The 15381-nt window shown below is 44.3% G+C and overlaps 1 protein-coding gene and 1 long non-coding RNA gene across 6 annotated transcripts in view; both read right to left on the minus strand.

The window, feature by feature from the left end:
* The window catches only part of EXT2 (exostosin glycosyltransferase 2), a 143275-nt gene that overhangs the window by 95886 nt on the left and 32008 nt on the right, over positions 1 to 15381 (minus strand). The gene's annotated exons all lie outside the window — the stretch shown is intronic.
* Positions 5386 to 14503, minus strand: LOC123329706. The gene is made up of 2 exons (XR_006545235.2): positions 7946 to 14503; positions 5386 to 7702 (listed from the first exon to the last, which is right to left on the minus strand). It is a non-coding gene; the product is annotated as an uncharacterized LOC123329706 (long non-coding RNA).

A 15381-nucleotide genomic window follows, 5' to 3' on the forward strand; every position in this document is an offset into this window, starting at 1 on the left:
CCATAAAGCATACTTGAACAACCATGAAAAGAAGTCATATGATGTCTGCTCCCAGACCGCAATGGAATTAAATTAGAAATAGTGACATGGAGGAAACATTATACGTTTGTTAAAAACCCACAGAATAGACAACCCCAAGAGCAAACCCGAACAAGGACTACAGACTTTGAGAGAGAAGGCTGTGCCAGTGTGGGCCCCACTCTAACAATGAGCCGCTGTGGCTCACGGTTAGTGCGGGCGGCGAAGCGTCCGTGGGCACAGGGTGTGTGGGAACCCTCCCTGCCTCCTGCTCGATTTTGCTGTGAACCTGAAACTGCTCTGAAAAAAAAACTTAGTGATTAAGGGACTTTCCTGGTGGTCCAGTGGCTGAGACTCCGGGCTCCCGATGCAGGGCGCCTGGGTTCGATCCCTCCGGGCTCCCGGTGCAGGGTGCCTGGGTTTGACCCCTCGGGGCTCCCGGTGCAGGGCGCCTGGGTTCGATCCCTCCGGGCTCCCGGTGCAGGGTGCCTGGGTTCGACCCCTGGTCAGTGAACTAGATGCCACGTGATGAAACTAAGCGCTCACATGCTGCGACTCTTAGTAACGCGAACCGAGCTTGCACTGCGATCTGAGTTACAACTAAAGATTCCACGAGCTGCAGCCAAGACCCGGGGCAACTAAATAAATTAAATAAATACCTTTTTTAAATTTAGTAATTAAAAAACAAAAAATCCTACCTGGGCTTCAAGTTTTATCTCCTTGAAAGCATACTGAGGCCCTTTTCCAATTCATCTGACAATTTCTACACAAGAGTCAGCATCTGTTCTCTGCCTTACTGTTATCTCACGGGGTGAAAATACTTATCTTCCTAGTTAGACTGAAAACTCTTTGGTGGCCCTCAGTAAAAAGCAAAATCTGCTGGGCCCTACTCAAGGGCAAGGATTTGAAAACTTGGCCCATAAGTACTACAGATTTGGGGCAGTAGGTTTCCGCGGGTTCTCGTGGCTTCTTTACGCTGGCATCCTACAGTTCCTCTAGAGTCATGCCCAAGTGTGGAGAAACTGGAGCAGACGAAGGGGACTGAGTGCCATTCTCAATGTCTCATTTTCCCCAGCAGCAGCAGCAAAGCAGGACTGACTAGACTTGGCTTAACCAGCAAGGCCTCTATTTTCAGCTGTGTCATTGCAGGGGAACAGCTGGGAACCGTATTAAATGTGAAATGCAGCCACTACCCAGTGCGAGATCTAATGTATCACACCTAATGAACACATTTTTGCTCTTCTCCTCGGATCTCATATAGAACCTGATGATTCTTGTTAGGACTTTAATCTCTCCTAGGATTTAATCTCTATTTTATTTTTATTTTTACGTTCTTCTGCATTCCCAGCCTTCTAAAAATATATCAGAATTCAGAATCCACAGTAGGTTTGTTGTAGTTGTGTCTTGTTTAAAATAGTCTCTACCCAGTTGGCACACAGGTTAGCGAAGAGAAAAATAAAATCACCTTAATAATGGCGACTATCATTATGAACACTTCCCTGGCGGCTCAGTGGTAAAGAATCCACCTGTTAAAGCAGGAGACATGGGTTCAATCCCTGGACTAGGGAGATCCCCTGGAGAAGCAAATGGCAATCCCTTCCTGCCCGTACTCCTGCCTGGGAAAACCCATAGACAGAGGAGCCTAGCGGGCTACAATCCATGGAGTTGCAAGAGTCATACACGACTTGGCAAATAAACAACGACAAATGGTTATGAACCTCTGCCATGCAAAAGGCGCCCTTTCTTCCCCTTCTCACCCTTTGGTGAGGACTCTGAGAACTTGCTCACAGCCTTTCCCCTTGGCTGGCTGCAGAGTACTCAGCCTTTAAATCTAGTTTTCTCTCTCTGCCCGCATACCATTTTTGCTAACCATCCCTTAACTTCCCTCAATGTAATCCCCTTTTCCTGGTGCTGAGAGGAAGAGGTCTTTACACAGTCTTCCAGGCCAAGCTCCCCGCTAGCCTGTTCCCACCAACCGCTAAAGGCTTCTCAACACCAGCCGCAGCCCAAGCCTCGTAGGAAGAGCTGAACACACCCACTTGTGCTTATTTCTAGGAGTTCTAGACCTTGCTCTTACATATAAAACCCTGAGTCATTCAAAGGTTAGAAAACAAGCAAGTATGTGGACCAGCATTCAAATCCTATTTTGATACAGAGCTGCGTAGAAAATTCCAAAAATGCCTATACGTAAGCACATGTCATCCATTTAGAACCAAAGATGTCCTTCTGTTCATCTCCAGCCTCCATATTTATATTTATGGGGAGTGATTAAAGAATGGACATGCAGTTAGTTCCACCTATAGTTACCAGAGAAAACGGTTCCAGTATATATTTGTTAAGAATCATGAGGGACTTCCCTGGTGGTCCAGTGGCTCCCCGTGAAGGGGGCCCACGTTCAAATGGAACTGGATCCCACAAGGCATGACTGCGAGCTCAGATGCCTCAACTAGGAGAGGCCGTGTGCTGCAATAAAGACAGAAGACCCCGCATGCTGCAACCAAGGCCCAGCAAAGCCAGATAGAGAAGTAAACATGTTTTTAGAAGAAGAATGACAAAAATGTAAGGAAGAGGTCAGGAGGATGAGGTCCAGGGCAATATTTTCTGACAGCAAGGTGCTCAGTTAAGTTCACAGTGTTTAATTAGACGACGTGGGTTTTTTTCCCAAAGGCTAATCAAATATGCATAGGTTCCTTATCAGCTTACATGGCATCATATAACATCATATAACACGTTTGATTCCCATAAAGAGTTGAAAAATCTGAGTTATCATCAGGGCAAGGATACAGAGAAAGAACTGGAACACGGGACAAAGAGAGGCAAGTGAAGAAAGGGGATTTCAAATTCCTTCCTCTAAGTCATGCAATAGGATTTAGAAATGGGAGAACTAAATTTCCCAGTAGGTGGAAAAAAACAGAAAATAGTGGCAAGGAGAAGCAACCTATAAACAATCATCAATACAGCAATTAATGTATTGATGATGGTTTATACTCATCTCAAAGACATACTTACCTCAGGGTACAAGGCAAATGCCCCCAGAGAAAAGGTGAGAAAAGTGAACTTTTTAATCATATGCTACAAATTCTTCCCAGTCCCAAGCCTGCCACTCAAGTTTTCTAACTACAGACCAGCCATTAGCCTCTAAATTCACCTTCCCCCTTTGTAAAAATGAGAAGAACTACAACTGCCTCATCAGATTTTCATGAGGTCAGTTATCAGACATGGCAGTTAACATAAATGCTACTTTTCCCCATCCCTTTGTCAAGCTTCCCTTTGTCGAGCGCAAGCTCATGACCATACTCACGAGCACAGAATAAGACAGCAGAAAAACCAGGCCTGCCTCTTCTGACACCTGAAGCGAAAAGTGAAGTCGCTCAGTCGTGTCCGACTCTTTGCGACCCCATGGACGGTAGCCTACCAGGCTCTGCCGTCCATGGGATTTTCCAGGTAAGAATACTGGAGTGAGCTGCCATTTCTGACACCTGGGTACCTGCTAAAAACTCAACCTTTACTCTGAAGCAGAAAAAGACCCTGCCAGAGTATTCTTTCTGCTAAGGATTATCAGTAATGTTCTACCTGAATTCTAGGAAAGCAGAGGAACTCAATGGAGATCATTTACTCCTTTGCTAAGCTAACGGCATCATAAGTAGAAGGCATTTTTCAACTCAATATTCTTAGAATATGAGGTTTGATTTCTTGCCAAAGAAGCTTTACTGAAGTCATCCAATAACCATGGGTCCCTGGATTCGCCTCTCAACACTAAAGCTTTCACTCTTGTTCCGTAGGCTGGAAGCCAAGCAGATGTGGGAGAGCAATCCATGCTATTTCTATCTCTTCTTGCAAGATCTAGTTTTTCCGTAATGTAGAATGACTCAAGAAGACAGGGGAGAGTGTCCCATCTTAAAAGGAAGCTGGGCCATCTTAAAAGTAGGGCTCATCTGACCTGGATGCACTGGGACTGAACATGTAAATGTAAGCCCTGTGACACCTTCATTGCATCATCTTCACCATGCATCAAGTTCCCAGACACCAAAGAGGGCTAGATTTGCACGTTTTAGCCTTATTTAAAAGAAAACTTATTTCAAAATAGACTCTACTTGGGACAGGTCAGAAGAAAAATGGGTAAAATAGCTGGAAGATGAGGGGAGGACTCAGTGAATACTTGTAGGGTGTACTCAAATGTTACTATCTCCCGTCCTATGGGAAGCCAGGAGGGACAGAGGAGCAAAGTGGGCAGCCTGAGTCGTGTTTCTTGACATGTGACAGGCAGCTCCTGAAATAGAAAGCCATAGGTTTCAAGTCTCAGGGGAATCACCTTCAAATATGTCAAGGCTCTAAGGGTGGATCAGTTTTCCCAACTGCTGATGCCCTGCTGTGAGGAGAGATCCCAAGCAAAACACAAGCTCCGACTGGGAGTCTTTGAGGTGGCAGGAGCCATGAGGAGTTCAAAGGCAAGGCCGGCCAGTGGCTTACACCTCCAAGAGCCATGGGGGTGAGAGGTTACTAAAGCAGGAGCCACTGACCAATAAAACTGTGTTTGGTCAAACCTTCTCAGCAAAGAGACGAGAGATTCATTTCTGCTGTGCCTGGTTCCCCAGTTACCCACACCTCTGAATTATACTGTTCCCTCGGTCAGGTCGGGGAGCTTCTTTGGCGATCAGCAGCTGACCAGCTCTCTCTCCTGGCTGGGTTCATGGACCAGCTAAAAGGTTTGGACTGGAAACCTTTAATCAGGATCTGTCATCAAAAATAAATAAATAAGAGCACGACTTGGGTCAGTTCGTTGTAAAGGAATCCGCCTGGGGTGAGATTCCCCATGTTTGCTATACCAAAACAGGGAGAAAGCTGTACGCTCGTTTGATCAGAAAAGGTAAATATAAAACAAGTCTCACTGCAGCGGGCACACTTGAAAGACAGACCCCTTTTAATTAAGACACACACACAGACAGCCTGTGTGAAGGGACCGAGGACAGGACTTGAGGGCTCGTTTCATCCCACGTCCTGCCACATCAGGGCCACGCTGCCCCCTCCATCTGCTTCCCAGGTAGTAACAATTCTAAAGAAGGCTGGGGAGCTGTTCTTTAGCAGGTTCTTTTTTTTTTTTTTTCTGGCTGTGGATATTATACAGACGCAGTCAGGTCACACGGGAGCCCTCTCCACTGTCCCCACACATTCCCAGAAACAGAGAAGTTGAGAATAGTGTGGGTCCAATGCCGGTTCCAGCTGACTGGAGCCACAAGAACCCTCCATAAGCTGCTTGCAGCTGGGAAGTGCCTTGGTCTGATCACGTGGCAGGTATTAAGACACGCTCTCCTGTTGATCCTGAGTGGAAACCCCAATGTGCGTTCCCTAAATTGGGACTTTGAACAGAGGGAGAAGTTTGGAAGAGCTACGCTTGCTCTGTGAGTGGGTCTCATCTTTACCCCGTGCCCTTTCTTACCTATGAGTAAGCACAGCTGAGGTTCATCATGGCAAGGGCTCTCAAGAGAAATTTACGTCCCCATTCCCCACTCCAGAAAGCATCTAAGAATCTGAGTGAGAGCGAGAGAGTTGAGAGAATTCAACCCTCAGTCTGTAGCTTCAAACAAAAACTCAAAGATCTCTCTAAAATACAAATTATACATATATAAAGATCATCAAGACCTGGCCAAATTAACCTGAGAATTCAGAACACTTCAAATATATATATACATATATGGGCTTCAAACACTTGAAGACAAACCACTTGCTCCTTTTAATAAAAAGTACTGAACTCTGAAAGATAACAAATGACCTGCTTACTTACTACTGAAGTCTTATCAAAATGGGAAATAAGTGCATGTTTAAATACAAATTAACCTGTAAACTATAAGGAGAAAGAGAGAACTACATTGCCAGAAATGACTTATATGAAGCTATTTCTGTACCAATTCTGGTCTGATTCAGTATTAAAGGTCATCTAGTCAAACAAAATGAAATAAATACACAATTGTTGTCTTACATTCCCAAGAACAGTAGCATGGAATTACAAGATGGTGTTATTACAAAGTAGTCAGGCAACTCCAAACTCTCTCAGCCTCTTCAATGCTGAGGGAGACAGAAAAATACATTCAAATATAAAATAATCATAAATATAGACAGAAATCTAATGGATCAGTCTGACCCTTACTGAAGACCTGACAATAGTGAATTCTTTACCAAACGCTTGTATCGACACTTGGTAATTTACAAGTTATTCTTTTGTAAACAAACCTAGATATTTTTCTAAGTAGATATACAACGAATTCACAAAGCCTGCACTCCACTTCCTGTAATGAGCAATTATTTCTCAGAAATGCTTCACAAATAGTTCCACTCTGTAGGAAACCAGCCCCAAAGAGTCAGACAATCCTTATATAGGCTGCAAATTAATGTTTAACACTTTTATTAGAGAGGCCATTTCCTAAAGCAATGCCCCATATTGGGGACTTGTTACAAGGGATTAACCCATGGCTAACTCTAGAGCCAGCTCTGCAACCAATGCCCAAAGAGGAAACTGGTCATATGATATAACCACACCCCTTGCAAAGGCTGTATAATGAAGACTGCTCATAATCATACACTTACTGAGAACTTTCAGTACATTATTTGTAAAATATTTTTAGTAAATTTATTAAAATTATACCACAAGCAAAAACTTCTGATTCAGTAAACTTAACAACCTAACTAATTATAGAATATCAATTTATTCTACTGATAATTGTTCAGAATACCAAAATACCTATTGATATTGTCAGAAATGTTCAAAAAAGTAGCTTGATTGCTTTGGAGGTTGGGGTATTTTATTTTGATTTATAGCTTAGTCAGTTTTCATACCTAATTACTCTCCCCACAGGAGCTACTTCCACACAAGTAGTAAAACGAACTGGTATTTTTTATTGTTTGCTCAATGAAAATCATTGATCCTAGATCAACAGCTATATAATTTGACTAACTATAAAAATTCTTTGCTTTTGCTTCAACCTCAAGTTAAATGACTATTTTAAATTGAATACACTTGCAAAAGTACTCATGTCCAAAACTATTTGAAAAAGGAAAAATAACGTGTTTGCGCCAAAAGGGTGCAAGGCAGTTAAAAATATATGTCCACCGGATTTTGCTTATCTCTACTATCCTCTTCCTAAATGCTTTTGTTAGGAGAAGAGGAGCAGACAGATACAGATTCTGAGGGCATGATGCCCCCAAGCCAGCCCACCTGGAATCAAGGCTGGAAAGCTGAAAGCTGGCGGAGGGTGAGGGTGTACTTTTTGAAATGCCTGGAAAAACACTCTGGTCAGGAGATGCCAGAGATTTTGAGGCTCCATCAAGCCCCTGGCCTTGATCCAGGTAATGGTTTTTCCTTCCCCTCAGCTGTCTGCTGCTAGAGTTTTTCAGCAAAGAGAGAAAGGAAAAGTGGTGGAGGAGAGGGAGGAGCAGCTTCCAGTCCACCTTTCCGTAACTGAGAGGGTAAAAAGGGCCAAGCTCTGCAGGCTGACATTTATAGAGGGCCTGGCGCTTCCACGAAGCACTCTGCGAGGATTACTGGGAGTTAGCAAGCTGGTCTAAAAGGGGCAGCGGAGCAGGCTGATGAAAGTCCCTTTAAATTCGATAACAGCGATGCTGTGCACACAGAGACAGTGAGCTGGAGCTGCCAGAGACTTGCAAGCCGAGGTCTAGCCAGTCAGACGGCCTTTAGGAAAAAAAAAAAAAACTGCATTGTAAACCTGGCTCCCTTAGCCTTTCAGGACTGCCCAACTCACTTGCTGAAGCCTGAAAGCACAGGCTGCCAGCTGAACGGCCTTTCTCATCAGGGGATAAAAATAAAAGCCCTTGGAAAACCCTCCCCGGCCTAACCCTTGCTGCCCTGCCCCCACCAACCAGGAGCAACTTATCCGGCCAAGGGCGCAGTTCCGGACCTGCAGAGGTTAATTACCTCGCTAGTCTTTCACCTCCAAATCACCGCTGTGCTCCCCAATCCCTTCTGCCTGGCATTTTTCTTCAATTTTAATATCAGAAGTTTCACACGCCTGCCTGAGCTCCTGGACTCGGCAGAAAGGCCCATATAGCTGTCAGCAAACTGATAAGAACTTTAAAATGACTCCACAGGGCCTCTTTATAAAGAAGAGCCAAAGAAGCCCATAAAGAAAGAGGGCAGGGGCCACGGAAACCAGCCGCTCACACTGTTTTAACGTGGCATTAAAATGAGCTGCAGATTTATGGCAGTGTTTTAGCCCCTGGCCCAAATCATCTAGGGATGAAGCGCTCAACTCGCTCTCCAGCGGGATTTCAAATATGGGATGGAGCTGGCTGGACAGGGGTGGGGGAAGGGCAGCAGGGGTGAGGGCAACAGCAGAGAACCAGGAAAACCAGATGATACAACTCATTACCCTTTCAGTAGGAGGCAAACAACAGCTATTCCTAAGAGGTATCTCACCAGTCCTCTTAAATTCACATAAAAAGTTGCTTTATTTTTAGTACATACCTAGTAAAACGCCAGTTCTCCAAGTGTTCACCACCCAAATGTCAATTCTGATTTTGACTTTTCTCTTTATGCTTATTTTTTAATCTTCTGGCTCAAAAAAACTGAGTAAAATCAAGATCCAGCAGAGGATACATTAAAAGAGGGGGGAAAAAGACTCAATATGAAGATCGTTCTCACTGGAAAGGGGAAAAAGTAACAGTACTTGACCCAAACGTTGCTTTATGAATTCTGGCACCCAAACGTGCCAATGAATTTTTTTTAAGGCCAGCTAAAGAACCACCGATTTTCATAAGCCATTCTGAAAACCAGAGAGGGGAACCTCCCTCTATTCCAAGATGTAGAAAGCACACCAGACCCACAGGAATAAGTTCTGTTTCAAGTTTCCAAGCCCAGAAGCAAATGCATAATACATCCGCGTTGGTAACTTACTGTGGTTCCTGAAGCCCAAGCTCCAAACCAGGGGGCTCCTGCCAGTGTTCAAACCTAGACCCAGGCGGAGCACTCCCAGATGACAGCCAACACAGAGCAGGCAGACAGGCCTCTAGATGCTTTAAGTCAAGGATTTCATTTAAACAACACAACTGCTCTATTGTATTATTGGGGGCGTTCCTGTAGCTCAGATGGTAAAGAATCTGCTTGCAGTGCAGGAGACCTGGGATCGATCCCTGGGTCAGGAAGATCCCCAGAAGGGAATGGCAACCTACTCCAGTATTATTGCCTGGAGAATTCCATGAACAGAGGAGCCTGGCAGTTTCTAATCCATGGGCTCATTATCACGGACTATTATCCCTAGGTCTGAGATAAGAAAATTGACGCTTGGCAAAGTGACTTGCCCATGCTCACAAAGCTGGCAGACAGAAGGCACAGCCTGGGATGCAAATTCAGGTCTCCTCAACTCAAAAGCCCATGTGCTTGCCACTCACTATCAACATCTCTCAAACTCTCTGGACTGGGGCCCACACCAAGAAACACAAATACATTAAATAATGACACTCACTGCACATATACATATCAAAGAAAAGAGTTCAGGAAAGATTTACCCTTGCTAGGTAATACTCTGATGCCTTCCTATTATCCTTCATTTTTTAAAAAATAAAATGCCGCTCAAGACTCCCTAAATTGAAAAATACTGTAGTACACAAGGTCCCCCTTCCACCCAGAATCCATCAGCTGGAGTCAGCAGACCTGGGTTCCAGGCGAGGCGAGGCTCTGGCCCTAACAATTCATCCTCAAGATCACTTGAATGCTAGGGCTTCCACCTCATTTACAAAATACGAAGAAAGGGCTGAATAATTTCTAAGGTTCCTTCCAGCTCTTTGATTTTTTTTTTACCCCTGTCTCCTTAATTGATACTGCTTTCCCCTTTCATCGCACCTTTTTTCATTACTCTCCACTTGTCACTGACTTTCCCGTCCTTCCAGCTCCCTAGAAAGTTCTCTCTTGCTGGTGTTTCAAGTTCCCCCTCGGGCTGGTAGGCTGCTCCACCTGACCTACCAAGTTCTTCCCACAGAAGCCAACCTCTGGGCGGAGCTCAGCACCTCTCAGAGCATCCTCTCGCCCTATTCGAGGCCACCCGGTCACGAAGCCTACTTTCACCTCCTGATCCATTCCGCAGTACAACTGAGGGGACAGCACTTCTGGCCTCTTCATTCACTGTTACTGAAAGTGCTCTCCCTAGCACCCTGAGGACAGGATCTGTTCCTCCCCTCCCCCTTTGTAAAAATCTCCTTTAATATACCTATACAATTCTAGCAAAAAAGCCGGTACTTAAAACATACTTATGACAAGTCTGCATTATGAAATCAAGGACTCTTAATTCTCCAAGATTCTGAGAATATTTGGAGTGGGGGGAGCTGCTCTAGGAAAAGTCGCTAAACCAATTAAAACTGGCATCACAATACGGTAAGTGAACATTTACAGACAGAGCTCGCCGTGGACAATGTATGCCAGGGTTGCCAAGGAAAGCAGCTTTATGGTCTCCCCATCTGGACTGTGAGGATTTAAATCTCAGAAGCTATACAAAATAACTGCAAATCAGCCCCAACCTTAAAGACAGGGAAATTTATTTACAGGCCCTGGTGTACTATAAATTTGAGACCGTTCTATTAAAATGCTTTTCTTGGCTTCCCATCAGATACTTGGCAAAAGTCTTTTTCCAATAAGGTTCTTAATGCTAAAGTTGAAAAAAAAAAAGTTAAACACATAAAAATGCTCTTCCTTAAGAGTTCCAATTAAATGAGTCCTTATTTTATCCTGCTTTAAACATAAGTTGACTGATCTCCTTCACAATATGGATTTATACATTCAGGAAAACTCCAACAGAGTAACAAAATTGAAATAAAATTATGAAACTTAAAATATCCCATAATCACACTCTTCCCCAAGGCTCTCCCACTGGCCAAAGAGCCTGGCTTTGTATCAGAACCACGGTTGTCTGTTTCACCAGAAGAACACCAAGGATCAAGGTCAACGTGTTTCGTAGACGGGTAAGTGATCCAGTAGCTTTTTTAAGGGCGAGTATGAAAGCAGAGATCGGCAAACAGAGCTTGGAGTGGCATGTTGGGACTAGACAGCAGGGGGAGGAAGGGAATACTTGGCATTTTTTTCAAAGCCCTGAGAATTCAGTTTATGCATATTAAAGTTTTTTTCAATTTCACAGTATGGGGGGGTGGGGCAGTGGGAAAGAGTGACAGATGTTACAATGTCAAATCTTGGAAATCAGAAGTGAAGTCTTTTCCACACTCTTCATATTTCCAGAGACGTGTCCAGTCTCCAGGGTCTCGGGCAACCACTTCTTAGGAGAGACGATCCAATGAGCAGCTAACCTGAATTGCTGGGAAGCTCATCCTGACGTTCAACCTCAATCCAGGCCACAGAGCTCTAGGATTTGAATAAAGCTGTGGGCAGCAAAACAGTATGTTTCCCGTCTGTCCCTCACATGTCGTGTGATCTCCGGAGCATCGCTTCACGGCTCTTCTTCTGTTTCCTCACGTTAAAAAAAATTCAGATCACTCCTCTCGCTGCCTAGTCTCACTACTCTGTTTAACGAGTTTGCTTTGTAAATTGTGTGTGTTTGGGGGCAGGCAGGGAGGGAGAAATGGACACAGACTGCTATGTAGCCGTCAACGGACACAACAGCCAAGCACAGGGGACCCTCAGAGAACACATCCATCCAGGTTCCTGGGGGTTCTAGACATACGAGGGCTGACGCCTTTAGGCGGATCACAAAACACTTTTAAAAAAATAAAAGCAAGTTATTTTAGATAGAAAACTTTCGAAAATACTTTACGCGAAAGCCAGTATTTTAAAAACACATTTATATACGCGAAATGTAAACCTTCCCTGAAAAGACTGCAGGGCGTTCTCAGGACAGCCATCTCTGTATTTCCACGATTTTAAGATGCTCCGTCAGACACAGCTTCAAGGCGGCAAAACAGAAACTATATTCAACAATCAAAGTGATGGTAGGACTCATTTGGATGCCAGAAATCCAAAATATGCAAAACAAACACGTACATATTTCTTTGAACCAAGGAATTCTACCTTCTTACGAGGACACACCCAGGATATCAAGAAGCACGTTCTGCTGTCTGCCATGTATCCAGAGTGCTGAGAGTTCTGTTTTCATTTTCTAAGGTTTTTTTTTTTTGATGTGGACCATTATTTAAAGTCTTTATTGAATTTGTTACAATGGTGCTTCTGTTGTTTATGTTCTGGATTTTTGGCCATGAGGCATGTGAGACCTTAGTTCCTCAATCGGGGGATCAAACCCACACAGCCTGCATTGGAAGGTGAAGTGTCAACCACTGGAGTGCCAAGAAGTCCCGAGTTCTATTTTTTTTAACTTTTTATTTTGTGTTGGGGTATAGCCAATTAACACAGAATGTTATGACAGTTTCAGGTGAACAGCGAAGGGACCCAGCCATACATACACAGGCATCCCTTCTCCCTTAAACTCCCCTCCCATCCAGGCCACCACACAACACTGAGCAGAGTTCCTGCGATACAGCAGGTCCTCGCTGGCCATCCTTGGCTAACCATTCTAATTACAGCAGAGTGTACAGGTCCATCCCAAACTCTCCAGCTATTCTTTCCCGCATCTCTCATCTTGGCAACCATAAGTTTACCCTCCAAGTCTGTGGATCCTTTTTTGTTTCATAAGTTCATTGGTGCCAATTCTCTTTAGATTCCACATATAAGGGATGTCATACGATACTTCTCCTTCTCTGGCTTATGTCACTCAGTATGACAATCTCTAGGTCAATCCATGTTGCTGCAAATGGCATTATTTCATTCTTTGTAACGGTTGAGTAATATTCCATTGTATATATGTACATCTTTATCCACTTCTCTGTCGACAAAACATTTAGGTTGACTTGGCTACTGTAAACAGTGCTCCAGTGAACACTGGGGCCCATGTATCCTTTTGGATCATGTTTCCCTCCAAATATACGCCCAGGAGTGGGACTGCCAGGTCATACTGCAGCTCTATTTTTAATTTTTTAAGGAACCCCCATACTGCTCTCATAACGGCTATACCGATTAACATTCCCACCAACAGTGCAGGAGGATTCCCTTCTCTCCACACCCTCTTCAGCATTTATTATTTACAGAGCATTCCATCCAAGTTCTATTTTTAAAACAGCCTTTCCATCTTCTCTGTTCATGCCTGACTGGCAGATGCCCCATGTCACAGCCCCGCACTTACAGTCTTTCTGTCCTTCAAAGATGTAACTTTGAAACTATCATGTCTATGGAAAGCAAACAGTTCAATGTGCTGAAATCACATGTAAGATAAAAGAGCAGCCTCCTGTGGGGTCTCTGCCCTGAATAAAGTGCATGAACTGGTGGACACACACACACTTACTGTTCTGTGGTCTCTTCTGCTCTCTCCTAGACCACAGCCAGGCCTGACAACAGTCCTTCCAGGTGAGGGGACCACATATTCTTCAATAGACATGTTCTTTTTCCCGATCAGCCCATTATATCTTCACGTACTCCTCCGGAGAACAAATAATTGGTATGCTTAGTATAATAGGAAAAATATAAACGCAGGCTGAGATGGGTCAGTAATAGAAAAGAAACTGGTATTTTAACTTGGCCAAGCATTCAAGGAGAGAGAGCAAAGAAGATGCTGAATGTTTCTGCCACCTCAAAGGCTCCCAGTCAATTGAGTACAAAGAAGAGTTCAAAGGCAAGGCAGGCTCCTGACTTCCACCTCCTAGTGTGGCTGAGGTTAGAGGTCACTGCTGGCGGAGCCACTGACCAATAAAAGAATGTTTGGAAACTCCACTCAACAGATAAACTGAGGATCCATTTACACCTTCCTCCCTATCCACACAAACACTGCCAACTATACAGTCCAGTGTCTAGTCAGCCTTCCAATATCCTGGGTTGCTCTCTTTTTCATTGTGATTCCAAAGGAGACTGGGGACGTGAATGTTCCATGAGACTATAGGAAAATACTTAGTTGCATACTTCTTCCTGGCTTCCAACACGAGAAAGATAGTGGATGGAACCCTCCATCTTTAAGGCTGCCATCAAATACTACCTCCCCAATAAATCTGTCCCTAACAGCTTTAACCCAGACTTCCTCCCATTTCAGACCACTAACATGCTTTGGAAAATCTGCACCATCTTCTCAGCTTTCTTTGGGCTTATACCCACATATCCCCAGGAGGGTTATTAGGCATGTGTGGGTAGGGGTTACAAATTTCTAATTATCTCCCATTGTTTCCTCTTGGAGGAAAAAAAAAAAAAACATAATTAGGGCTCCACTAAGTCAACGAGCTAATACAGCTCAATAAGACAATAAAAGGCCAACAAGTTGGCTTTATATCTCTATAACTATTAACCTCTACTGATTCACTGTGAACAGTGAATGCCGCCACGAAATTAAAAGACGCTTGCTTCATGGACAGAAAGCTATGACAAACCTAGACAGCTTATTAAAAAGCAGAGACATCACTTTGCCGACAAAGTTCCACATAGTCAAAGCTACGGCTTTTCCAGTAGTCATGTACAGATGTGAGAGGTGGACCATAAAGAAGGCTGAGTACCGAAGAACTGGTGTTTCTAAACGGTGATGTTGGAGAAGACTCTTGAGAGTCCCTTCGAGAGCAAGAAAATCAAACCAGTCAATCCTGAAGGAAATCAACCCTTAATATTCTGACTGATGCTGAAGCTGAAGCTCCAACACTTTGGCCACCTGATGCAAAGAGCAGACTCATTGGAAAAGACCCTGATGCTGGGAAAGACTGAGGGCAGGAGAAGGAGGCAGCAGAGGATGAGATGGTTGGACGGCATCACTGACTCAATGGACAGGAGTTTGAGCAGACTCTGGGAGACAGTGAAGGACAGGGAAGCCTGGCGTGCTACAGTCTAAGGGGTTGCAAAGAGTCAGACATGACTTACCGACTGGACAACAACAAAAGCAACTATTAATTTCTATTAATGAAAGGAACTGATTTCTAACTAAACCACAGAAAGCCCTATAAGCCACCCCAGCTCTTCCAATGACACAGACGCCAACACAGCCAGTTGATGGTCTTCAGGGGTAGATAACACAGATGCAGGTTGTACTTCAAAAGTCTTAGCTTACGTCCAGCTCTTAGTTCAGGTTCTAGCCTGCATATGACTTTAACGGCTGCTTCACTATCGCATCTCAGGTGAGGAGGAAAAAGTAACTACACTTCCCTGTCAGGCAGAACACCCTCCTCTCTGGGTGCGTCCTAACTCCTGGGTCATGTTAGGGGCTGTCACCACGGGCCCATCCATCAGATTATAGCCCCTGAACTCGAAGCTGCATCACCGTCCTCACCAAGATCCCACCCGTATCTCAGGGGTCAAATTCAGCAAGTCTGGCTCTGATCCATCACAGGAGAGCA

The sequence above is a fragment of the Bubalus bubalis genome, chromosome 16, assembly GCF_019923935.1.
Source record: "Bubalus bubalis isolate 160015118507 breed Murrah chromosome 16, NDDB_SH_1, whole genome shotgun sequence".
In the NCBI taxonomy this organism is placed as follows: Eukaryota; Metazoa; Chordata; class Mammalia; order Artiodactyla; family Bovidae; genus Bubalus; species Bubalus bubalis.